Raw genomic sequence first — 19,198 nt, forward strand, 5'->3', positions numbered from 1 at the left:
GAATTGAGTTGAAATCCCCTGACACTAATAATGCACATAGATTTTTTTGTGGCCATATATTTAGCTAATTGAGAGAAGACAGTTGATTTGTATGGTGGAGGAATATAAATAAATGCCAATATCATCTCCTGCCCTTTCCAAAAACCATGGGCGAATACAAATCTTCCTTCTTTATCTGTCATGTTATCTACAGGTTGAAACTCCATCCCACGGTGAATATAAACACTGACACCTCTTGCATATGAAGAGTAGTAAGCGTGATACTCAAAAGAAGCCCATTTCCTTTTCAGTGTATAGAGCCTATCTACTGTTGCGTGGGTTTCTAGTACAAACCGGATTCCAAAAAAGTTGGGACACTATACAAATCGTGAATAAAAACTGAATGCAATCATGTGGAGGTGCCAACTTCTAATATTTTATTCAGAATAGAACATAAATCACGAAACAAAAGTTTAAACTGAGAAAATGTACCATTTTAAGGGAAAAATATGTTGAATCAGAATTTCATGGTGTCAACAAATCCCCAAAAAGATGGGACAAGGCCATTTTCACCACTGTGTGGTATCTCCCCTTCTTCTTACAACACTCAACAGACGTCTGGGGACCGAGGAGACCAGTTTCTCAAGTTTAGAAATAGGAATGCTCTCCCATTCTTGTCTAATACATGCCTCTTACTGTTCAATCGTCTTGGGCCTTCTTTGTTGCACCTTCCTCTTTATGATGCGCCAAATGTTCTCTATAGGTGAAAGATCTGGATGCAGACTGGCCATTTCAGTACCCGGATCCTTCTCCTACGCAGCCATGATGTTGCGATTGATGCAGAATGTGGTCTGGCATTATCTTGTTGAAAAATACAGGGTCTTCCCTGAAAGAGTCGACGTCTGGATGGGAGCATATGTTGTTCTAGAACTTGAATATATTTTTCTGCATTGATGGTGCCTTTCCAGACATGAAAGCTGCCCATGCCACACGCACTCATGCAACCCCATACCATCAGAGATGCAGGCTTTCGAACTGAGCGTTGATAACAACTTGGGTTGTCCTTGTCCTCTTTGGTCCGGATGACATGGCGTCCCAGATTTCCAAAAAGAACTTTGAATCGTGACTCGTCTGACCACAGAACAGTCTTCCATTTTGCCACACTCCATTTTAAATGATCCCTGGCCCAGTGAAAACGCCTGAGCTTGTGGATCTTGCTTAGAAATGGCTTCTCCTTTGCACTGTAGAGTTTAAGCTGGCAACGGCGGATGGCACGGTGGATTGTGTTCACTGACAATGGTTTCTGGAAGTATTCCAGAGCCCATTCTTTGATTTCCTTTACTGTAGCATTCCTGTTTGTGGTGCAGTGTCGTTTAAGGGCCCGGAGATCACGGGCATCCAGTATGGTTTTACGGCCTTGACCCTTACGCACAGAGATTGTTCCAGATTCTTGGAATCTTCGGATGATGTTATGCACAGTTGATGATGATAGATGCAAAGTCTTTGCAATTTTTCGCTGGGTAACACCTTTCTGATATTGCTCCACTATCTTTCTGCGCAACATTGTGGGAATTGGTGATCCTCTACCCATCTTGGCTTCTGAGAGACACTGCCACTCTGAGAAGCTCTTTTTATACCCAATCATGTTGCTAATTGACCTAATTAGTGTTAATTGGTCTTCCAGCTCTTTGTTATGCTCAAATTTACTTTTTTTAGCCTCTTATTGCTACTTGTCCCAAGTTTTTTGGGATTTGTTGACACCGTGAAAATTTGAATCAACGTATTTTTCCTTTAAAATGATACATTTACTTGGATTAAACGTTTGATCTGTCATCTACGTTCTATTACAAATAAAATATTGACATTTGGCATCTCCACATTATTGCATTCAGTTTTTATTCACAATTTGTTTAGTGTCCCAACTTTTTTGGAATCCGGTTTGTAGAAACACAATAGCCGGCAAATGACGAGCCACAAGATCAAACACCTCCATCCTCTCCATTCTGTCTCCCAGCCCTTTCACATTCTAGAATAGAATATTACATGGCATAAGCTAAACATAAATGCAAATCCTGGTCCCCATCTAGTAAAGAGACACGCAGACCTACAAAGCAAATGACGACAGCCAATCCCTCCCTTATCCCCACCCCCAGAAACCCCCCTACATGGTTGACAAGGTATCTCGCAATACCCATCACCCTCTTTCCTTCCACCAAACCTCCCCCCCGCCATTTCCCCTCTTAACCTCCCTCCTCACCACCTTTACATTCTCTTTCATAGGCCCATCGAGTCCATCCATTGCACCGCATCCACCTGTGTGGAAAAAAAACGGACAGAATCGTTGTGTACCACCCTCAATTTGGCAGGATATAACATTGAATACTTAATCCTGGCTGCAGCCAGTCTTTTTTTCGCGTACGAAAAAGATCTTTTAATTTGGGTCTCTCGCGAGAAGTCTGGGAATACTGATATCAGATTCCCATCAAAATGGATATCTGCTAGTTCTCTTTTACGTCTTAGAACCCAGTCCCGATCCTTTGAACAAACAAATTTTGCCAAAATTGACCTAGGGAAGCCCCTGGAGGAGTTTTTTTTAAAAGGGATTCTGTGAGCCCTTTCCATACAGAAGGTAGCTGCATCATAATCTGGCCCTAAGTTTTCAACCAACCATTTTTGGATAAAGTTCGAAGGATTATCCTGCTCTGCCCCTTCTGGGAACCCTACCAGCCGCAAGTTATATCAACGGGACATGTCCTCCAAATCTACAATTTTCTTTCTTAGCCAAGCACGATCTTCATCTACTTCTTCTAATCTCTTTTTTAATACACCATTCTCTACAGTAACAGAGTTAACTGCGGATTCCAATTCTTTCACCTTTAGTCTCAGCTTTGTCATTTCATCTCTAATTATCGTGACATCTCCTTGTACTACTGAGAGGGTAGAGGCCAACTCTGCAACTGAGGTGCTAGTAGAGTTTACTACTCCCAATATATCCACAAGCTTTTTTATTAATACTCTCAAAGTCTTCACTCTGGGGCGAACTGGTCTTTGAAAAGCCCTGTTCTAACCGATCCGTGTTATCCAATCCTAACTGAACCTGAGGGGCAGATCTCTGTACACCTCCCCTGGTTTTGGGTGGTGGTGACTTCAAGAATTTATCTAATCGAGCCTGTGGGCTCCCCCCCCCCCCCGAACCTCCTTTTGGTGAGGACAGTCCTCCTGATTTACGGTACATTGGCGGCATTTTTATATAAGTTATTAGGCAACAACTTATGGACACAGTTCAGAGATCTAGCAAGCGTGAAGAGATGATCTTAAAACCAGGCAATATGAATTACAAGGGGATTTTCAATACCAATTCCACCGCTAATCCAGGTCTACCTAAGGCTATGCCTCACTTTACTATAAAACCCAAACGGATTGTTTCATGGTCATAAATCCGTAAATATCCCACAGACTGATATATCATATATAAAGAAAATGCCCAATAACCAATATTGCCAGGTACATATAGTAGGAAAACATAAATGCTGGTTAGATATAAAATAAGAGCACACAAGCTAATGCATAAACCCCCCAAATAACCAGCTAAATCTGGTTGCCAGAAGTCATACAAAGGACATATAGGTGAAAGCAAGCAGAGCCACTATATATCTAAATAGCTTATTGGAATGAGAGTTAATCATATAAGTCATGTACATTGAGTAAGGCAACAGGCCACTTACTGAGCACACCGTCAAAAAGAAGCCCCCAAAATATGGCCTTTCCACCACACCACTTATTTGTCAGAGTCCCCAAATAAATGCCCCCCCAGCACCTGATATCTTCCGGGGGGCAAATCCATCCAAAAGCCGGGGCGTCTGTCAGTCGGAGGGTATCATAGGGGGACCTCAGCAGCAGGGATTCGTCTGTGACCTTGACAGAGAAAGGATTAGTTCCTTCAACTCCACGGCATCCACCTCAAACTTCTACAGAGGACTTCGCAGCAGACACCACCGAAATTCGCAGCTAATCACCGCAATCCACCGGGATCTTCAGAAGGCTCCAACGCGACACAGCTTCCTCTCACTACAGCCGGGGACACCTGCTTCACCAACTGGAGCAGCGACCAATCGTCTCAGGACGCATGCCCACTCCAGCACCCAAGCGGCCCCTCTATACTCCACAAGCAGGAGGCAGCAAACAGCAGGCGGCAGGCGGCGGGTCACGGCAGGTCACGGCTGGGCTTGGCTAGTCACAGCTGAGCTGAGCCCGGCATTCCTCGGCGCTCCACATCCAGGCGCGAGGCAGCGAGAGAGGGGAAAGGACGGCAGGAGGAGAAGCGTGGCACACCTACGTCGTGCCGCTACGCAACCCCAGTGCCCCAATGCTAAACCTAAAGGGTTAAAATGCTCCAGTCCTGCTTGCTTCAGCAATAGCTGACAACAACAGCTGATGGCATAGGCTCAACTTTTGAGCCTGTGCCATCGATGTGCTACAGATCTACGTAGCAGAGCAAGAAGAGGTCTTACAATAAGTAATGTGTATATATATATATTTGTGGACTGGGCTTACACGTACTGATCGTGGGTAAGGCATGCCAAAACCCGAACTATTTGGCTGAGTTGTGCCTGGAGCCACGTGCGTGGGTAGGCCTGGAGAGGGCATACCCTATTGAAGTGTATGAAAATGGGGTGGGAGGGGGAGTACGCGAGACACACCGCTGGTGGACAGGAGTGACAGGTGTATATATAGGGCACTGACGCCCTGCCCACAAATACAGGCTGTCAACAGCCTTAATACTTGTGGACTGGGCTAACACATACTGATCGTGGGTAAGGCATGCCAAAACCCAAACTATTTGGCTGAGTTGTGCCTGGAGCCACGTGCGTGGGTAGGCCTGGAGAGGGCAAAATAATCCAAGGACACTATGTTTGCTTAACCAATTTATTAGTATTCTCTCAACACGCATGATCTACAAAGCTAATGACTGAAAAGCCTGGGAGATTTCCCTGTGCGGATTGGGTATGTATCTGTTAAAGCAAAAGGATCTCCAGTGCCCCATTGATCGGATGACATGAGCGGGGACCTGGTGTCTTGATGCTGAAGGCGCTGCCCCGATGTGGAATGAATGGCCTGAAATGACTTTTGGGTCGTGCCCAAGCCCTGCTGCCATGGAGCGGATATGGGAAGTGAATTGACTCGTAGTGAGTGGCTTGCTCTTGAAGGGAAGGAGAGGACTGTCAGGAGGTGCTGCTTGCAACAGGCCCAATAATTTATTAAGGATCTGACCTGGGCACCAATTATTCTGAGTGGGGAAATATTTAATTTCCGTGGGTGGCCCCGTCTGACTCGTCTTTGTCGACGGGATGCTAAATATGTAATAGCTATTATGCCAAGACAACTGTTCTTTGTGGAGACAGCCATGTCCCGGTGAACTCCAGTGCAGAAGACAATTCCCTGAACAACTCACTGGACACTGGCTGTCTGCGGGTAGAAGTTTTTTTGTTTTTTTTGGGATTGGACAAAATTGAAATGCAACCTGGGTTAGTAAGCATGAAGTGGTGTTGTAGACCCGCTAGGTATAGTTTGATGGTGTTGTAAGGAAGTTTTTGTTGAGATTAACAAAAAGCTATGAATGCCAGTATATATGGAGAAGCCTAAATCTATCGAGAGCTTTTAACCCGGCTCGATAATTCCTAGTCATATTTTGAGCTAACGATATATAGGGCACTGACTCCCCGCCCACAAATACAGGCTGTCAACAGCCTTAATACATATATATATATATATATATATATATATACACACACAAACAACATATTACATAGACATATGCTTCAAATTCTGAGGGGGGGTTCAGTACCTCCCATATCTCATTGCCTTCTAAGAAATAGGCTATTAGTAATTGGTCTATGAAGGGCAGTGACTGAACGCCCCTATGGGGGGCTGCTGTGTGGTTTAAGCAGTAAATAGTACCCAGTGTAAATATATATATATATATATATATATATATATATATACACATATAGACACACATACACCAGCACAACCACTGACACTGACTTTCTGCTGTGTCTGTGCCTGCTGGTTGTGGTATGCTGGAGAGGGAACCACAAGGTCCTGACAGGCTCTGCAGGTCATAGTGGTCAGGAGGTCACATCCTCTTCCATCATCGCCAGCAGCGTTTTTTCAAGGAGGCATAGAAGTGGGATAGTAACGTTGAGAACGGCGTTTATAGGCACTGGCCATGTTGGTGGAGTACTCGAAACAGCGCAACAAGGAACACAGGTCTCGCATGGAGACCCAGCCATTGGTGGTGAAGTGGTGCTGTTGCACAGAGCAACTCACCCGTGCATGCTGCAGCTGAAATGAACTATCGCCTGCTGCAACTCGCACAGTCTGGCCAGCATGTGCAAGGTGGAGTTCCACCTTGTGGGCATGTTGCATATGAGGCGGTGAGCGGGAAGGCCGAAGTTACGCTGCAGCGCTGACAGGCGAGCAGCAGCAGGTGATAATGCCGAAAGCGTGCACGGACGGCCCACACTTTATGCAGCAGCTCTGACATATTGGGGTAATTTTTAAGGAACCTCTGCACCACCAAATTCAGCACATGTGCCAGGCAAGGAATGTGCGTCAAACCGGCTAGTCCCAGAGCTGCTACAAGATTTCGCCCATTATCGCACACCACCAGGCCGGGCTTGAGGCTCACTGGCACCAAACGCTCATTGGTCTGTTGTTCAAGGCCCGTCCACAGCTCCTGCGCGGTGTGGGGTTTGTCCCCCAAACAGATAAGTTTTCAAACTGCCTGCTGTCGTTTACCCCTGGCTGTGCTGAAGTTGGTGGTGAAGGTGTTATGCTGACTGGATGAGGAGCCGGTAGAGGATGAGGAAGCGGAGTAGGAGGGGGAAGCAACCTCGTGGTGGAAGGACATGCACAAAACTACTATCCGCCTCAGGCCCAGCTGCCACTGCATTTACCCAGTGTGCTGTTATGGAGATATAAAGTCCCTGATCGTGGTTACTGGTCCACATATCCGTAGTTAGGTGGACCTTGCCACAGATGGCGTTGCGCAGTGTACACCTGATTTTGTTCCCCACTTCGTTGTGCAGGGAAGGGATGGCACGCCTGAAAAAGTAGTGGCGGCTGGGCACGACGTACTGTGGGACAGCCACCACCATAAGGCTTTTAAAACTCTCCATCTCCACCAGACGGAATGACAGCATTTCAAGGGACAGTAATTTTTAAATGCTGGCATTTAGGGCCATGGATTAGGGGTGGGTAAGGGGGTACTTCCTCCTCCACTCTAGTGTTTGGGAGATGGAGAGCTGAACGCTTCCGTGGGACATTGTGGAGATGCTTTGTGACCCAGGTGGTGGTGTTGCTGGAAGATTCTCTGTTTGCGGGGTGGCAGGTGCCACTGTCACTCCAGAGGTGTATGAAGAGGCCGAGACTGCAGCAGAAGAGGAAGCAGGAGGAGCCAGAGACCTTTTTTGGTTTTTGATGTGTCTACTCCACTGCAGCTTATGCTTTGCACTTAGATGCCTGGTCATGCAGGCTGTGCTCAGGTTGAGAACGTTTATGCCTCGCTTCAGGCTCTGATTGCACAGCGTGCAAACCACTTGTGTCTTGTCCTCAGCACATTGTCTGAAGAACTGGCACGCCAGGGAACTCCTTGGAGCTGGATTTGGTGTGCTCAGTCCCTTACTGCGGTGGGCAGTAGCAGGCGTACTGTTTAGGGGACGGCCGCTCCGCTTTTACACCCTGTTACACCCTGCTCCCTCTTCTTCTGTGCAACCACTGCTTCTTCTTCCGAAGTACACAGGTCACTCGCATGACCTTGATTCCATGTGGGGTTGAGGACCTTGTGACAGAACCGTCTGTCTATGGATGCTTGTATTCTCCCTCCATTTGTCGGTTTGTTCGGCTGTTGCCTTGCCTGTACAGGCCCCATGTTTTCCCTTGTCTGTGAAGGTTCTCATTTATCCAGGTCATGGTATATCTGTTGTCACGAGGGTGTCAAGAGCCACGCCTGACTCCGTTGTACCCGGGGTCAGGAGGTCGCAGCGGTTGGCTGCACGCTCTATGTCAGATAGGGAAGTTTCCTTATTGTAGCTTTCTGGGTTTGCTTTACAAACCCTTTTGGCTCACTCAGGGATCCGTAGCTCCTTCTCTCAGCTGTTCCTTGTCCAGCACTCCCAATCCTCCTTATATTCCCCTCTCACACTTCTCTGGTTGCCAGATATAGAGCTTCCTGCCTGGACATCTATTCTGACCCACTGGAGCTGTGTTGCTGCGTTCTCTGAGTGTTGCCTTAGAACGCTACCCTCCGGATCCCTGTTGGACCTTTGTGGACAATTGTTGCCGTCCACCTGGGTGTTTGTGTTTGTCTGTGTTTGTCTGTCCTCTCCCTGGTGTTTCCCTCTTAGTGCAGTGGTGAGGACTAGCGATCCCACCGGCCCGTTCATTATCTAGGGCTCATTTCAGGGAAAGCCAGGGTTTAGGCACGTGATCGCCGCACGGGTGAGGAACCCGTCTAGGGACGTCAGGGCAGGCAGGTGCCAGCTGCAAGGTGAGTTAGGGGTCACCACCTTTCCCTCTCCCTTGGGCAGGGCTTTCCCTGTTTTCCTCCCTGTGCGTGTTGCCGGTCATTACATTATATCTGGCCCTTATTTTTGTGTAGGTAAAAAAAAAAAAAAAAATATTTTTTACCTACTTAGAATCCAGTATGGATCCAATTGCTGCTCTGTCCGAACAATTTCATGGCCTGTCTTTGGAGGTGGCAGGATTGAAGGCGTCGGTCCTCCAGCAACAGCAGCAATTACAACAGACCGCAAGCCCAGCGGTTGCTACTGGTAACCAGGTTGTTGCGGAACCCAAGGTCCCTCTCCCTGACAGATTTTCTGGGGGAAGGGACAAGTTTTTGACGTTCCGTGAGGCCTGTAAACTATACTTTAAACTGCGTCCTTACTCCTCTGGTAATGAAGAACAGCGGGTGGGTGTTGTTATTTCCCTGCTGCAGGGGGACCCGCAGTCCTGGGCGTTCTCTTTACCTACTGATTCCCAGGCTCTTCGGTCAGTGGATGAGTTTTTCGGGGCCTTGGGTCTCATATATGACGACCCTGACCGAGTCGCACTGGCTGAATCAAAATTACGGAGACTCCTACAAGGAGAGCGGCCGGTAGAGGAGTATTGCTCTGACTTCCGTAGGTGGGCTACGGATACCCAATGGAACGACCCGGCTCTCAGGAGTCAGTTCTGCTCTGGGTTATCCGAAAGGGTTAAGGATGCGCTTGCATTGTATGAGACCCCCTTTTCCCTTGATGCAGTTATGTCCCTTTCTATCCGTATAGATAGACGCCTTAGGGACAGGTTGAAAAAACCGGAGCCATTGGTAACCCCTCCCAAGCAGCAGTTAGTCTGTACGGACTTAGACGAGCCTATGCAGCTAGGAGGAACTACTCGTCAGGTCCGTCCTCCTGAGGTTCGCCGTAGGCGTGGGGGTTGTTTTTTTTGTGGGGAGAGGGGTCATTTCATTAACGTCTGTCCTTCTTTCCTCAGAAACAAAAAAACCGTCGGAAAACTACTAACCCCAGGCTGTGTGGAGGATGTCAGCCGGGGGGTATACGTTTCCTCCATACGTACATCGCAATTTGTGTTGCCAGCGGTTATTGTTTTTGGTGATAAGACAGAGACTGTTTCTTTCTTTCTAGACAGTGGAGCAGGGGTAAATTTGATAGATGCCCATTTTGCCCGCACTATGGGTTTGTCTCTCTGTACGTTACAGAGACCTATTCCCATATTTGCTATAGATTCTGCTCCTCTGTCTCAGAGAAACCTCACCCACATCGTTCATAATTTACACCTTCGGGTAGGGGACCACCATAACGAGATGCTCTCATGTTATGTTCTGGAGGGGCTTCCCACTCCGGTGGTGCTGGGCCTTCCCTGGTTGGTAGCGCACAATCCAGTGGTGGATTGGCAGGCCAGGGAGATATTGGAGTGGAGTGAGCCGTGCAGAGAAAATTGCTTAAATAGCAATTGCTTAGTCGCCTCCATAACTACCCTACCTACATTTGTTTCGGACTTTGAGGACGTTTTTTCTGAAAAGGGTTGTCAGAAGTTACCACCTCATCGTCCTTATGATTGCCCGGTTAACCTTATTCCCGGCGCAAAATTACCCAAGACCAGGTTATATAATCTTTCAGGTCCAGAGAGACAAGCCATGAAGGATTATATCTCCGAGAGTTTGGCTAAGGGACACATCAGACCCTCTTCTTCACCCGTGGCTGCAGGGTTTTTCTTTGTTAAAAAGAAAGATGGGGGCCTGCGTCCTTGCCTAGATTTTCGTGAATTAAATCGGATAACCATCCGAGACCCATACCCTCTTCCTCTCATTCCTGACCTGTTTAACCAGATTGCGGGTGCTAGGTGGTTCTCCAAACTCGATCTTAGGGGGGCCTACAATCTGATTCGTATTAAAGAGGGGGATGAGTGGAAAACAGCTTTTAACACCCCTGAGGGGCATTATGAAAATCTAGTTATGCCTTTCGGCCTGACCAATGCTCCTGCCGTCTTTCAACATTTCGTTAATGACATTTTTAGTCATCTAATCGGCAGGTTTGTGGTAATATACCTAGATGATATCTTAATTTATTCGTCTGATCTGAAAACACATGAGGAGCATGTCAGACAAGTACTACAGGTCCTACGGACGAATGAATTATATGCTAAAATTGAAAAATGTGTTTTTGCCGTTCAGGAGATACAATTCCTAGGTTATTATTTATCTGCGTCAGGTTTCCGTATGGATCCTAGGAAGGTCCAGGCAATTTTGGATTGGGATCTTCCTGAGAACCTCAAAGCACTACAACGGTTCTTGGGCTTCGCGAATTTCTATAGGAAATTCATTAAAAATTATTCGGTGATCGTAAAACCCCTTACTGACATGACTAGGAAGGGGACTGATTTTTCTAAATGGTCTGACGCCGCTAAAGTTGCTTTTTCCTCTCTAAAAGAGAGGTTTACCTCAGCACCTGTACTAGTCCAACCTGATGTCTCTCAGCCTTTTATTGTTGAAGTCGATGCATCAGAGGTGGGAGTGGGGGCTGTGCTGTCTCAGGGTCCGTCTCCTGGCAAATGGCGTCCTTGTGCTTTCTTTTCTAAAAAACTATCTGCAGCAGAACAGAACTACGATATTGGCAATAGGGAACTGTTAGCTATTAAACTTGCGTTTGAGGAGTGGCGTCACTTTTTAGAGGGGGCAGTCCACCCCGTCACTGTGTTTACGGACCACAAAAATCTGCTGTACCTCGAATCAGCTAAGCGTCTCACCCCTAGACAGGCTAGGTGGTCGCTATTTTTTACCAGGTTTAACTTTGTGATTACCTATCGTCCTGGGGTAAAGAATACCAAGGCTGATGCACTATCTCGTTGTTTCCCTGGAGGGGGTAATGTGAGTGATCCGGTACCCATTCTACAAAGAGGAGTGGTTGTCTCTGCGGTACACTCTGCTTTGGAGGGGAAGGTGTTAGAGGCCCAGGGGGACGCCCCGGTCTCTTGCCCCTCAGAGAAATTGTTTGTACCGTTGAACCTACGTCTCGAATTATTAAAGGAACATCATAATTCGGCACTTGCTGGGCACCCGGGTAGTAAAGCAACCTTAGAGCTATTGTCTCGTCGTTTTTGGTGGCCAAGGTTGCGTCAGGATGTATTGGATTTTGTGTCTTCTTGTTCTACCTGTGCGCGCGCAAAAGTTTCACATACACGTCCTGCAGGGTCTCTATTACCACTCGTCATTCCCAATAGACCATGGACACATCTGTCTATGGATTTTATCACTGACTTACCTTTGTCTGCGGGTAAAACAGTGATTTTGGTAGTAGTGGACAGGTTTAGCAAAATGGCACACTTTATTGCGTTACCCGCACTACCTAATGCTAAAACTCTTGCTCAGGTATTCGTCAGTGAGATCGTGAAGCTTCACGGGGTCCCCTCCGATGTTGTTTCGGATCGGGGAACCCAGTTTATTTCTAAATTTTGGAAAGCTTTTTGTTCCCGTTTGGGGGTTCACTTGTCCTTTTCCTCAGCTTTCCATCCTCAGTCGAATGGACAGACTGAGCGTACCAACCAAAACCTGGAGACATATCTAAGATGTTTTGTGTCTGAAAACCAAGAGTTGTGGTCGTCATATTTACCGTTAGCTGAGTTTGCCATAAATAATCGCCGTCAGGAATCCACTGGCAAGTCACCTTTTCTTGGTGCATATGGTTTTCATCCCCAATTCTGTACTTTCAAAGAGGGGGGGTCTTCTGGGGTTCCCGAAGAGGAACGGTTTTCGTCATCTCTTTCATCAGTATGGCAGAAGGTGCAAGCTAACTTGAAAAATATGGGAGGTAAATACAAATGCATGGCTGATAAGAGACGGTCGCCAGGTCCGGACCTAGGAGTGAATGACTATGTGTGGTTGTCTACTAGGAATATCAAGTTGAAGGTTCCCTCTTGGAAACTGGGTCCTAGGTTTATTGGTCCTTACAAGATTGTAGCCATCATCAACCCCGTGGCTTTTCGCCTGGAGTTACCTCAGACTTTTAAAATCCATAATGTCTTTCATAAGTCGTTACTCAAAAAATATGTTCCACCTCTAGAACCGTCACCGCTGCCACCCCCTCCTGTTGTCGTGGATGGTAGTTTGGAATTTCAGATATCCAAAATTGTTAATTCTCGTCGGGTCCGCCGCTCTCTCCAATATCTGGTGCACTGGAGAGGTTACGGTCCCGAGGAAAGAATGTGGGTTCCTGCGTCTGAGGTAAACGCCGACAGGCTAGTCCGGATTTTTCATGCCTCTCATCCTGAGAGACCTGGTCCTGAGTGTCCGGAGGCCCCTCGTAGAGAGGGGGGTACTGTCACGAGGGTGTCAAGAGCCACGCCTGACTCCGTTGTACCCGGGGTCAGGAGGTCGCAGCGGTTGGCTGCACGCTCTATGTCAGATAGGGAAGTTTCCTTATTGTAGCTTTCTGGGTTTGCTTTACAAACCCTTTTGGCTCACTCAGGGATCCGTAGCTCCTTCTCTCAGCTGTTCCTTGTCCAGCACTCCCAATCCTCCTTATATTCCCCTCTCACACTTCTCTGGTTGCCAGATATAGAGCTTCCTGCCTGGACATCTATTCTGACCCACTGGAGCTGTGTTGCTGCGTTCTCTGAGTGTTGCCTTAGAACGCTACCCTCCGGATCCCTGTTGGACCTTTGTGGACAATTGTTGCCGTCCACCTGGGTGTTTGTGTTTGTCTGTCCTCTCCCTGGTGTTTCCCTCTTAGTGCAGTGGTGAGGACTAGCGATCCCACCGGCCCGTTCATTATCTAGGGCTCATTTCAGGGAAAGCCAGGGTTTAGGCACGTGATCGCCGCACGGGTGAGGAACCCGTCTAGGGACGTCAGGGCAGGCAGGTGCCAGCTGCAAGGTGAGTTAGGGGTCACCACCTTTCCCTCTCCCTTGGGCAGGGCTTTCCCTGTTTTCCTCCCTGTGCGTGTTGCCGGTCATTACATCTGTAAAGAATAAATCAAGGCAACTGGACGTACTGTAGATTTCTTTAAAACGTTTCACTCGTTCTTCCAATGAGCTTTCTCAATTCTGAGTGACTGTACAAAAATTCTGGGAATAAATATGTAACTGAATCAACATCTGATAATTATACCCAGCATTGGGTCAAAGTAGGTGATAAAGACTTCCCAGAAAAAGGTGTCAAGACAGCATTGTATGTGGCAGACAATAGATGTCTAACCCCCCCACCTCTATTCAAGCTTGTCTTCTCTATTTTTACGTAGATGGCCTCCTTCACGCCTCGTTTGTACCAATTGGCCTCTTTATTCAAATCACGTACTTGACTGTCTTCAAAGGTGTGACCTGTTCCTTTTAGATGTAAGTACAAGGCTGAATCTTGACCAGTGCTGAGCCATACACTGATGTACTCATGTACTCATCTTTAAACATAAGTGGTTGTGCATCGGTACACTCAATCTCTTCCACTTCTGGGGCAGGGCTAGGTGGATGGCCCTGGTAAACCCTGCTAGCAGAGTCAGCAAAAAGCATAAGAAACTGCTGCATGACTTGGGGCTCAGACTGCTTACCGAACGGCCAGCCACCCAGCATGGAAGTGTGCTGCTTGTTTATCTCTTGGCCCCATTGGAACGTGAACTGGGTGGTAGTCGTTCGAATACCAACCACATATAACTGCACCGCTAAACGGCAAGAAGGCCCTTAATTTAGAGGGGTTGCATATGGCTTGCATACAATACATGCCTCCCACATCATTTTTGGATCTCTAGATGAAAATAATGTACTTGCTGTAAACCACGAGAGGGGCTTTCCAGGAGACATTGACTTTGACAAGAGATACAGAGCAGCGGAGTTCAGCCACCTCTATTTGCTTCCCGCTGTTTACTGCTCCTGAATTAAAATTGGGCCAACCAGCTTTAGCTTCCTCTGATGTGTATGTCTATGGAGTCCTTTTGATATGTCTTTGCACAAGGAGCAAGATTGTTACGCACAATTTTAATGGAACTCCTGATCTCTAGAGGCTAGACTTGGACTCCAAGGCAGAGGCTCTCCTGTCATCTCATGTGTGCTGTGGAGATCGAATGCAGATGGAGCAGATAAAAACACACAAATGTTTTCAACTTAGTGAAGATGCTTGATTTAATTGTGAATAGATGGTGAAGGCAAAGTCTGCTGGTGTGTTGTCATCAGCATTTTCATTATGTTTACTGCAGGACCCACGCCAACATAATTCGGGCCATACTGCAAAAGGAGGTGTACATCCACCCATTAATTTTCCCAATTAAAAAATAAGTTGAAATAAAAACTTTCACCAAAGAAAGGCTAATGGAATTCGGTTCATACAGAAGAAAGTCTACTATCACCCATCAATTTTCCCCCAAAAAAGCCTGTTTCACATTTAAAAAAAATTCACCACTACATAATTCGGTCCATACCACAAAAGGAGTTTGTACAATCATCTATCTATTTTCCAGAAGAAAACATGGTTCAAATAAAAAATTTTTACCAATGAAAGGATATTGGAATTCAGTTCATACAGAAGAAAGTCTACTATCACAAAAGGCTTTTCAACAGATAAATACAACGATGAAAGATGAATAAATTTGTATTTTGGCAGTAATACACTGCAAAAAAGGGCTGTAAAATATCTCACTGCACCGCTGAACGGCAATTAAGCCAAAATTTGTTTTCTATTTTTACACAAAAGGCTTTTCAACAGATAAGTGCAACAACTAAAGGCAAATATATTTGTATTTTGCTAGTAATACACGGCAAAACCGGGCTGTAAAATATCTCACTGCATCGCTGAACGGCAATTAGACCCAATTTTTTTCTATTTTCACACGAAAGGCTTTTCAACAGATAAGTGCAACAATGAAAGGTGAATATATTTGTATTTCGCCAGTAATACACGGCAAACTGGGCCGTAAACTTTCTCACTGCACCGCAGAACAGCAATTAGGCTCAATTGTTTTCTATAGTTACACAAAATGCTTTTCTACAGATAAGTACAACTATGAACGGCAAATAAATTTTCATTTAGCCACTAATACACGGCAAAGTGGGCTGTAAAATATTTCACTGCACCGCTGAATGGCAAATAGGCCCAAGTTTTTTTTTATTTTTACACAAAAGGCTTTTCAAAAGATAAGTACAATGATGAACGGCGAATATATTTGTATTTCGCCACTAATACACGGCAAAGTGGCCTGTAAAATATCTCACTGCACCACTGAGCGGCAAAGATATTTTTAGTTTTTCCACTAATACATGCAAAAAAGGGCTTTAAAACAGATACTTGCACCGCTAGGCGGCAAATATATTTTTCCTTTTTCCGCTAATACGTGCAAAAAAGGGCTTTAAAACAGATAACATCACCGCTGAGCGGCAAAGATATTTTTCCTTTTTCCACTAATACACGCAAAAAACGGCTTTAAAACAGATAAGTGCACCACTGAGCGGCAAATATATTTTACTTTTGCCACTAATACACAACAAAAAGGGCTGTAATTTTCGCACTTCACCCCACAATGGCTAATAAGCCCTTTTTTCCTACTAATAAACGCCCAAAAAAAATGCTTTAGAACATATAACTGCACCGCACTAGGGCAAATAAAACGTAGAAATATTTCTTTGTAATGAACCCTGTTAATTCCTGTGTTGAACAGCACTTGCACCCTAATAAGAACAGTTTTCTGGAATTACAGAGCTGCAAAATGGCAATTTGTATTGCCAGTCAGTGCAGCAAAGTGTAATCTGATTGTTCCTATTAATCAGGCTGTCACCTTGAACTCTGTTCAACAGAAATGCAGTGAAATGATTCCTCTTATTCTTTCCCTACACTTTGAATAATCTTTCCCTGCACTTATAAATTGTTATTTTTTTAGCACAATGACAATTTTTCTATCACTGTCCCTAGCGCCTGCAGACACATCTCTCCCTGCACTAAGTATGCTGGTGAATGGCAGAATCTAAGATTACTGCCGTATTTACACGGCTGTGACATCACAGGGCTGGATGGCTGCTGATTGGCTGCATGCATGTCAGTATGGGTGATCCCGCCTTCCCAGACTTCCTTTGTCCATGTCCTCACATGTACAGCTGCCATTTTGTGAAAAATGTGATGCATTACTAAGAAGCGCGAGGAAATTCGCATTCAGTGCGAATCAAATTTTTTCTTAAATTCCACTTCATCAGCTTTGATTCGCTCATCTCTAGATATGAAGCAACATATACTCGATACTTCAAACCTGTAACTAGGACCCAGCCAACGGGGAAGATCCAAGGAGGGGGGCGTCAGGAAGCAGCGGAGACCGAAACATCAGAAGGAGGGCGACCTTCCCATCTTCGAGCGAGGCAGCAAACAGACACCGCCAGACAAAGTGTACAAACGCAGGGGATCCGCCGAGAGTCCTGTCCAGCAGAAGGCAAAGGGCCCAGAGGTGAGGGCGTCCAGTGGTTCAGATAGAGAGGCTTGTGTCTTGCATAGCGCGGTGAGAAAGAATGGTTGGAGGGAGGAGTGACGTAGCAAACCTAAGTCATCTCGTCTTCACCCCCTCTAACAAAGGGGCTTCATCATTGGGAGAATAGGGTGGCAGCTTTCCCGTGAGGCAACGGCGGAGCCAGCAAGTCGCTAGCATGGCCGGGAGTCAGCAGGGTGGCCGCAGTGGGAAGTTGGAAGCCAAACGTGCCCGGGGTAGACCACCCGCTTAGCAGGAGCCTACCTGCCTGGGAAGTAGAGGTAGACAGGTTCACGGAGGAATTGGCAGTAGCAGTCAGTCGTGCGTAGTGTTGGGGGTAAAATCACCTACACGGCGGTGTGGCAGTTTTTTGTTAAGCCTACAGAGGAGGTGAACATGGCCATATGTAGAATATGTGGGCAGAAGGTGAAGTGTGGCCAGGGTGCACCACGGCCCTGCATCAACATATGCAGCGTCACAATAAGGGGCCTGGGAGAACCGTGGCTCCGATATGCTGCATCACCCAGTTGCACGCAGCCGATTTCAGGCAGTCAAGGCTCCACCACCTCAGCCAAAGGGAGCTGTCTGTCCTTCCCTTCTGCACCTTGTTTGCTCCACAGTCAGGATCCGTTTTTTTGTGGTTATTGTTCTGACGGATTAGAGGAAGGGCAAACTTACTGCTGACAACCTCTCCACTATGTCATGGGGCTCTACTTGTATTAGCATTTAATAGAACAGGTTTTGTATAGTAATGGGTGAACATTGGCGGGGATGATTCGCTAGCGCAAGTTCGCGGCAGGCCCTATTCACTTTAAAGGTGAGCGAACTTGAAAAACCTACAGGTCATATTTGCAGACACCAAATACTTACTAGAAGTTTGCAAATCGTCCCACAACATGGACAGTGACATACCAAAGGGGGAATCAATGGCAAGGCCTGGAAATGCTGCATTCTGACAGCCCTCTGTGATGCTGGTAACATGTCCACAATTTTGTGTCTGTACCGGGGGTCTAAGTACGGTGCCACCAAGTACTGGTCCTTGCCCTTTATGCTTTTCATACGGGGATCCCTCTTCCAACACTGGAGCAAACACTGGAGCATGAAGGCCCCCATTTGCAATAAATTAGAAGCAGTGGATCGGCCTGGCTCCTACTCATAGCCCAGTAGAATGTCATCCTCGGTCTCCTCCCCCCATCCACAGACAACACCAGGGATAACAGAAAAGTTTAAAGCCTGCTCTTCTTGCTCCTCCTCCTCCTCCCCCCAGGCACCATCCTTCTCTGACTCCTATTCAGACTCCTGCTGATTTGTCTCAGATGGAGTAGCCCCCCCTGGGAATTCATTCAGCATTGTGACTTCCTCATCTTCCTGCTCCTCGACGACTTGATCAATGACACGATGCAATGCACGCTCCAGAAAGAAGGCGTAAGGTACAATGTCACTCATGGCACCCTGGCTGCGCCAGACCAGTTTGTAGATTTCATCAAATGGCCGCAAAAGTCTGAATGCGTTGTGCATGAGCAGCCACTGGTGCGGTTAAAAAAAAAAAAAACAAGCTCCCCAGAACATGTCCTGCCTCAGAGTTCGTACAGGTAGTCGTTAATGGCATGTTTCTGCTGGAGCAGCCTATCAAGCATATGCTAGGTGGAGTTCCAGCGCGTCGGACAGTCACAAATCAGATGTCAAGTGGTGTCGCTGCTGAAGGTCAGCAAGGTGAGCCATGGCCGTGTAAGATCTTATAAATTGGCCAGATTTTCCTTGCCTGACGCAAGACGTCCTGGACCCCGGGTTTTTGGCAAGGAATAGCTGCACGACCATGTTCAGCATGTGTGCCATGCGGAGGAGACAGACGATAGAGTAGGAGGAGAAGAAGAGGTATGCCTGCATGCAATCCGTGGCGGTAACACCAAATCCACATGGGTGCCACGAATTGGATGCTTGACAGCCGTCAGAAGAGTGGGCAGTAAAAGTTATGTACCTTCCCTGCCCGTGTTTTCTAGACCATGTATCTGTGGTCAGATGTATCTTGGCACCGACACTGTGTGCCAGAGATACATTCACTTGCTACTGAACATGGCCATATAACTCTGGGATGCCCTTTTGGGAGTAATATTTCCTTACGGGGACCTTCCATTGAGGCGTGCCATTGGCCACAGATTTTCTAAAGGCCTCCGAGTTCACCAGCTTATATGGCAGTAGTTGGTTGGCTAGCAGTTCCGACAAGC

The sequence above is a fragment of the Bufo gargarizans genome, chromosome 3, assembly GCF_014858855.1.
Source record: "Bufo gargarizans isolate SCDJY-AF-19 chromosome 3, ASM1485885v1, whole genome shotgun sequence".
NCBI classification, from domain to species: Eukaryota; Metazoa; Chordata; class Amphibia; order Anura; family Bufonidae; genus Bufo; species Bufo gargarizans.